Here is an 8,850-nt window from a genome sequence, read left to right as displayed (position 1 = left end):
GAGGCTATATTTTTATTCACCACATGATATGTGTTTTCCTTGGAGGGCCTTGTATGTTTTGAGTCTTTGCTTTTTAGTTTGCCATAATCATCCTTGCTGTACACACCTTTTGAGAGAGACACGCATGAATTGTGATTTATTAGAATACTCTATGTGCTTCACTTATATCTTTTGAGCTAGGCAATATTGCTCTAGTGTTTCACTTATATCTTTTTAGAGCACGGTGGTGGTTTTATTTTATAGAAATTGATGAACTCTCGTGCTTCACTTATATTATTTTGAGAGTCTCTAAACAGCATGGTAATCATATGGCAATCCCTCAACATGCAACAAAGAGTCACTCCAAAGCTCCTATCACGGAGAACATAAGATGAAATTGTTTGTAGGGTACGAAACCACCTCAAAGTTATTCTTTCCGATCAATCCATTGAGCTATTCCTATAAGTGTCACAAACAGCCCTGGAGTTCATAGTAAAATAACACCATATGACACACATCAATCAGCCCTAGTGTCACCTAGATACTCCAATGTCACCACAAGTATCGGTGGGTCAATCATACGATATGCATCAAAAAACTTTAGATTGGATGCACACCCACTTAGTTTCTTTTTGAGCTTTCATAACCTTATAGCTCTAGTGCATCCGTTGCATGGCAATCCCTACTCACTCACATTCATATCTATTAATGGGCATCTCCATAGCCCATTGATACGCCTAGTTGATGTGAGACTATCTTCTTCTTTTTGTATTCTCCACAACCACCGTCTATTCGACCTATAGTGCTATGTCCATGGCTCACGCTCATGTATTGCGTGAAAGTTGAAAAAATAGAACATCAAAAGTATGAAACAATTGCTTGCCTTGTCATCGGGGTTGTGCATGATTTAAATATTTTGTGTGATGAAGATGGAGTATAGCCAGACTATATGATTTTGTAGGGATAAGCTTTCTTTGGCCATGTTATTTTGAGAAGACATAATTGCCTTGGTAGTATGCTTCAAGTATTATTGTTTTTATGTCAATATTAAACTTTTGTTTTGAATCATACAGATCTGAACATTAATGCCATAATAAAAGAAATTACATGGATAAATATGTTAGGTAGCATTCCACATCAAAAATTCTATTTTTATCATTTACCTACTCGAGGATGAGCAGGAATTAAGCTTGGGGATGCTTGATACGTCTCCAATGTATCTATAATTTTTTATTGTTCCATGCTATTATATTATCTGTTTTGGATGTTTTAAATGCATTAATATGCTATTCTATATTATTTTTGGGACTAACCTATTAACCTAGAGCCCAGTGGCAATTCCTGTTTTTTTCCTTGTTTTAGAGTTTCACAGAAAAGGAATACCAAACGGAGTCCAAACAGAATAAAACTTTCCCGATGATTTTTCTTGGGCCAGAAGACATCCAGAGGACTTGGAGTGCAAGTCAGAGAAGCCACGAGGCGGCCACGAGGACGCAGGGCGCGCCCAGGGGGTAGGGCGCGCCCCCACCCTTGTGGGCCCCTCGTGACTCTACCGACCTAGTTTCTTCGCCTATATATTCTCATATATCCTAGAACCAACAGAGAGAGCCACGAAAACACTTTTCCACCGCTGCAACCTTCTATACTCGTGAGATCCCATCTAGGGCCTTTTTCGGCGTCCTGCCAGAGGGGGATTCGATCACGAAGAGCTTCTACATCAACACCATTGCCCTTTCGATGAAGCGTGAGTAGTTTACCACAGACCTACGGGTCCATAGCTAGTAGCTAGATGGCTTCTTCTCTCTCTTTGATTCTCAATACCACGTTCTCCTTGATGTTCTTGGAGATCTATTCGATGTAATACCTTTTTGCGGTGTGTTTGCCGAGATCCGATGAATTGTGGATTTATGATCAGCTTATCTATGAATATTATTTGAATCTTCTCTGAATTCTTATATGCATGATTTGATATCTTTGCAAGTCTCTTCGAACTATCGATTTGGTTTGGCCAACTAGATTGTTTTTTATTGCAATGGAAGAAGTGCTTAGTTTTGGGTTCAATCTTGCAGTGTCCTTTCCCAGTGATAGTAGGGGCAGCAAGGCACGTATTGTATTGTTGCCATCGACGATAAAAAGACGTGGTTTTCATCATATTGCTTGAGTTAATTCCTCTAGATCATGTCATCTTGCTTAACGTGTTACTCCGTTCTTTATGAACTTAATACTCTAGATGCATGCTGGATAGGGGTCGATGTATGGAGTAATAGTAGTAGATGCAGGCAGGATTCGGTCTACTTGACACAGACGTGATGCCTATATTCATGATCATTGCCTTAGATATCGTCATAACTTTGCGCTTTTCTATCAATTGCTCGGCAGTAATTTGTTCACCCACCGTAATATTTTCTATCTTGAGAGAAGCCTCTAGTGAAACCTATGGCCCCCGGGTCTATTTTCCATCATATAAGTTTCCGATCTACACTTTTAGTTTCTGGTTTACTTCCTTTGCAATCTTTTATTTTCCGATCTATAAACCAAAAATACCAAAAATATTTACTTTATTGTTTATCTATCTCTATCATATCTCACTTTTGCAAGTAACCATAAAGGGATTGACAACCCCTTTATCGCGTTGGGTGCAAGTTGTTGATTGTTTGTGTAGGTATTCTGAGACTTGTTCGTTATCTCCTACTGGATTGATACCTCGGTTCTCAAACTGAGGGAAATACTTACTCTACTTTCCTGCACCACCCTTACCTCTTCAAGGGAAAACCAACGCAAGCACAAGAAGTAGAAACCCTCAGCCCCGAGGGTGAACTACTCCCTCCTCATCATGGAGACCGTCGGGATGATGAAGATGGCCACCGGCGATGGTTTCCCCCTCCGGCAGGGTGACGGAACGGGCTCCCGATTGGTTTTTCGTGGCTACAGAGGCTTGCGGCGGCGAAACTCCCGATCTAGGTTTATTACTGGGGGTTTCTGGATTTATAGGAATTTTTGGCGTCGGTTTCAAGTTAGGGGGTCCATGAGGCAGCGACAAGGTAGGGGGCGCGCCCTAGCGGGCGCCCTCCACCCTTGTGGATGCCTCGTGGATCCTCTGGTCCATCTCCGATACTCCGTGGGCTTCTTTTGGTCCATAAAAAATTGTCGTAAAGTTTCAGCTCGTTTGGACCCTGTTTGGTATTCCTTTTCTATAAAACTCAAAAGCAAGGAAAAAACAGAAACTCGCACTGGGCTTAGGTTAATAGGTTAGCCCCAAAAATAATATAAAATAGCATATAAATGCCTATAAAACATCCAAGATGGATAATATAATAGCATGGAACAATCAAAAATTATAGATACGTTGGAGACGTATCAATACTAAGTGGGAATACTGCTTGTGCAACCAACTCCTTAAACCCAAAGTTGTGCCAAATGAGTCCACCATACCTACCTATATGCAGTATTTACATGTCGTTCCAAGTAAATTTGTATGTGCCAACTCTAATTTTCAAAATGAATTTCCTTTTTGTGTGCCCGTACCGCTCATGAAGCGGCAGGGGGTGGCCAATATTTTTCATGCTAGGTACTTTATTCTCACGATGAGTGTTTATTCACTTGTCATTGCATGAGAGTGTGGCAGGTGATAGGGATGCCCAGTCCCGAAATAAAAATACTATGATAATAAATTCCTTGGAAAGTGTTGGTATGGAAGGCACCCACGTATACGGCTAGCCATGGATTGTGAAAGAATGGTGGCAAGGAAATAAAGTTTACTTTTTGTTTGGAACCGCCTATGAATTATCTAGCATGGAAGATACTGAGAATTCTCAGTTGTTTTCGCTGACAAGAAAAGCATGCCTCTCAAAACAATTGTATCTCTCAATTTGAGCTATGAGCTCTGGCACCTCTACAAATCTCTGCTTCCCTCTGCGAAGAACCTATCTATTTACTTTTATGCAAGTTTTATTTTTATGTTGAGTCTCCATCTTCTCTTATAAAGCACCAACTAGGGACCACTATTCTCATACTTGTGCACTGGATGTAGTTAACATTTGAGTGTGTTTCATGAATGGATCAATGATTGAGCATCATGGGCTAGGGATAACTTTCTTTACCGTTGATATTTTGAAAGACATAGTTGCTTGTTGATATGCTTGAGTATTGATGTTTCCATGTCAAATTATAGACTATTGCTTTGAATCATTCAAGTCCAAACGTCCATGCTACAAAGAAAAGAATATATGATGAGTATGTTGGGTAGCATTCCACATAAAAAATTCTGTTTTTATCATTTAACTACTCGAGGACGAGTAGTAATTAAGCTTGGGGGTGCTTGATACGTCTCCAATTTATCTCTAATTTGTGATTGTTCCATGCTATTATATTATCAATCTTGGATGTTCTATATACATTTACAAGCAACTTTATATCATTTTTTGGGACTAACCTATTAACTTAGTGCCCAGTGCTAGTTGTTGTTTTTTGCTTGTTTTTTAGTTTGCAGAATATCAATACCAAACGAAGTCTGATACATCTCCAACGGATCTATAATTTTTTATTGTTCCATGCTATTATATTATCTGTTTTGGATGTTTAATGTGCTTTACTAAGCACTTTTATATTATTTTTGGGACTAACCTACTAACCGAAGGCCCAGTGCAAATTGTTGTTTTTTTTGCCTATTTCAGTGTTTCGCAGAAAAGGAATATCAAACGGAGTCCAAACGGAATGAAACCTTCGGGAGAGTTATTTTTGGAACAAACATGATCCAGAGGACTTGGAGTGGACGTAAAGAAAGAATCGAGGAGGCCACGAGGCAGGGAAGCGCGCCTGCCCCCTGGGCGCGCCCCCACCCTCGTGGGCCCCTCGCAGCTCCACCGACCTACTTCTTCCTCCTATATATACCCATATACCCCGAAAACATCCAGGAGCACCACGAAACCCTATTTCCACCGCCGCAACCTTCTATACCCGTGAGATCCCATCTTGGGGCCTTTTTCGGCGCTCCGCCGGAGGGGGAATCGATCACGGAGGGCTTCTACATCAACACCATAGCCTCTCCGATGATGTGTGAGTAGTTTACCACAAACCTTCGGGTCCATAGTTATTAGCTAGATGGCTTCTTCTCTCTCTTTGGATATCAATACAAAGTTCTCCTCAATTCTCTTGGAGAACTATCCGATGTAATTCTTTTTGCGGTGTGTTTGTCGAGATCCGATGAATTGTGGGATTCTGATCAAGATTATCTATGAACAATATTTGAATCTCCTCTGAATTCTTTTATGTATGATTTGTTATCTTTGCAAGTCTCTTTGAATTATCAGTTTGGTTTGGCCTACTAGATTGATCTTTCTTGCAATGGGAGAAGTGCTTAGCTTTGGGTTCAATCTTGCAGTGTCCTGTCCCAATGACAGCAGGGGCAGCAAGGCACGTATTGTATTGTTGCCATCGAGGATAAAAAGATGGGGATTATATCATATTTCTTGAGTTTATCCCTCTACGTCATGTCATCTTGCCTAATGCGTTACTCCGTTCTTATGAACTTAATACTCTAGATGCATGCTGGATAGCGGTCGATGTGTGGAGTAATAGTAGTAGATGCAGAATTGTTTCGGTCTACTTATCGCGGACGTGATGCCTATATACATTATCATGCCTAGATATTCTCATAATTATGCACTTTTCTATCAATTGCTCGACAGTAATTTGTTCACCCACCGTAATACTTATGCTATCTTGAGAGAAGCCACTAGTGAAACCTGTGGCCCCGGTGTCTATCTTCCATCATATTATTTTCCTATCAATTTACTATTTCTTCCGCCGTTTATTTTGCAATCTTTACTTTCCAATCTATATCATAAAAATACCAAAAATATTTATCTTTTTATCTCTATCAGATCTCACTTTTGCAAGTGGCCGTGAAGGGATTGACAACCCCTTTTTCGCGTTCGTTGCAAGGTTCTTATTTGTTTGTGCAGGTATAAGGAGACTTGTGTGTAACCTCCTACTGGATTGATACCTTGGTTCTCAAAAACTGAGGGAAATACTTACGCTACTTTGTTGCATCACCCTTTCCTCTTCAAGGGAAAACCAACGCAGTGCTCAAGAGGAAGCAAGAAGGATTTCTGGCGCCGTTGCCGGGGAGGCTTACGCCAAGTCAAGTCAAGATTTGACCTCCCAGCATCTAGCCATCTCTGGCGCAGTTGCCAAGTCAAGTCAAGACATACCAATTACCCATCACAACTCTTATCCCTCGCATTACATTATTTGCCATTTGCCTCTCGTTTTCCTGTCCCCCTCTTCACCCTTTCCATTTTATTCGCCCTCTTTTTTTCTGTTCTTCTCTTTTCGCTTGCTTCTTGTGTGTTCGTTCTCTGTGCTGCCGTCATGTCTTAAACTGGGGAGGTTATTGTTGATAAGGATAATAATATGGAAAACTTTGATGTTTTTGATGATCCTCTTGAAGATCCTACTATTTTACACACTAAAAAGTTTCGGATTGGTAGCGGTAATATTATTGGAAAAGGAGTTATTCAAGATTTCTTTACTTGTGTCGGTGCCCTGCCCTCTATGGGTGGGTCTATTCTTCGTAGAACTAGTAGTCTTGCGGATGCTATATCCTTGCTCGTAGTCGAACTTGAAAGACAATTTATCCATATGCATCCTTGCATACAAAGGATTTTTCTAGAGTTTTCCAATATCGAGCATTCTTCTGTTAAGCGAGCGGCTACTATCTTTTTGGCACATGAGTTCAGATTTATAATGAAAGAGGCCAATGAAATTTTTGGGCATTATAGGGTGGACGCTGGTCATCCTCCCATAGAGGCTATCCTTTTTAATCAAGAAGACTTAATGCGTTTGCGATCTTTAGATCATGTTGCTTACAATGAAAACCTTAGAAAGAAGGTTCCTACCGATGTTCTAGTTGATAGAATTTCTGAACTCAATGATGATTTTGCTATTCAAAACAACGGGTTAGGTTTTTCTCTTGAACAAAGGCTCATGACTTATTGCCAAAAGAATGCTTATAATGATGAATTGGTTGTGCAATATAAGGGGCCGAAGGAGGAACCCATACCTCCCGAGCTTGATCTTGGAGACTTTTATCCCATTAAATTTAGCCCTTTTGATTACTTTTGCTTGCCACAAAGAAAACTTGCTGCTGAACGTAGGGAATATGAGATGAGTTTTCATGATTTACCTTACCATTATTATGGCAATACCTAGATCTATTCTTGCCTTTATGCCTAGCTAGGGGCGTTAAACAATAACGCTTGTTGGGAGGCAACCCAATTTTATTTTTGTTTCTTTCTTTTTGGTTCTGTTTAGTAATAAATAATTCATCTAGCTTCTTTTTAGATGTGTTTCATGTTTTAAATTAGTGTTTGTGCCAAGTAGAACCTCTGGGAAGACTTGGGTGAAGTCTTTTTGATCTTGCTGTAAAAAACAGAAACTTTATCGCTCACGAGATTAGCTACAACTTTTTACTGGAGAGTGCTATTTAGTTGATTATTTTTGCAGATGATTAATATATAAATTCCTCACGTCCAGAAATTTATTTTAGAATTTTTGGAGTTCCAGAAGTATACATTTGATACAGATTACTACAGACTGTTCTCTTTTTGACAGATTCTGGTTTTCGTGTGTTGTTTGCTTATTTTTATAAATCTATGACTAGTATCGGAGGGTATGAACCATAGAGAAGTTGGAATACAGTAGGTTTAACACCAATATAAATAAAGAATGAGTTCATTACGATACCTTGAAGTGGTGGTTTGTTTTCATTCGCTAACGGAGCTCAGGAGATTTTCTGTTAAGTTTTGTGTTGTGAAGTTTTCAATTTTTGGCTAAAGATTTGATGGATTATGGAATAAGGAGAGGCAATAGCCTAAGCTTGGGGATTCCCAAGGTACCCCAAGGTAAAATTCAAGGACAACCAAAAGCCTAAGCTTGGGGATGCCCCGGAAGGCATCCCCTCTTTCGTCTTCGTCTATCGGTAACTTTACTTGAGGCTATATTTTTATTCACCACATGATATGTGTTTTGCTTGGAGCGTCTTGTATAATTTGAGTCTTTGATTTTTAGTTTACCACAATTATCCTTGTTGTACACACCTTTTGGGAGAGACACACATGAATCAGAATTTATTAGAATACTCTATGTGCTTCACTTATATCTTTTCAGCTAAATAGTTTTTGCTCTAGTGCTTCACTTATATCTTTTAGAGCACGGTGGTGGTTTTATTTTATAGAAATATGATCTCTCATGCTTCACTTATATTATTTTGAGAGTCTTTTAGAACAGCATGGTAGTTTGCTTTGGCTATAAAATTAGTCCTAATATGATGAACATCCAAGATAGGTATAATAAAAACTATCATATAAAGTGCATTGAATATTATGAGAAGTTTGATACTTGATAATTGTTTTGAGATATGAAGATGGTGATATTAGAGTCATGATAGTTGAGTAGTTGTGAATTTGAGAAATACTTGTTCTAAAGTTTGTGATTCCCGTAGCATGCACGTATGGTGAACCGTTATGTGATGAAGTCGGAGCATGATTTATTTACTGATTGTCTTCCTTATGAGTGGCGGTCGAGGACGAGCGATGGTCTTTTCCTACCAATCTATCCCCCTAGGAGCATGCGCGTAGTACTTTGTTTTGATAACTAATAGATTTTTGCAATAAGTGTGTGAGTTCTTTATGACTAATGTTGAGTCCATGGATTATACGCACTCTCACCCTTCCACCATTGCTAGCCTCTGTAATACCGCGCACCTTTCGCCGGTATCATACACCCACCATATACCTTCGTCAAAACAGCCGCCATACCTACCTATTATGGCATTCCCATAGCCATTCCGAGATATATTACCATGCAACT

Source organism: Triticum aestivum, chromosome 4D (genome assembly GCF_018294505.1).
Source record: "Triticum aestivum cultivar Chinese Spring chromosome 4D, IWGSC CS RefSeq v2.1, whole genome shotgun sequence".
Taxonomy (NCBI): domain Eukaryota; kingdom Viridiplantae; phylum Streptophyta; class Magnoliopsida; order Poales; family Poaceae; genus Triticum; species Triticum aestivum.
This window is presented reverse-complemented; position numbering follows the sequence as displayed.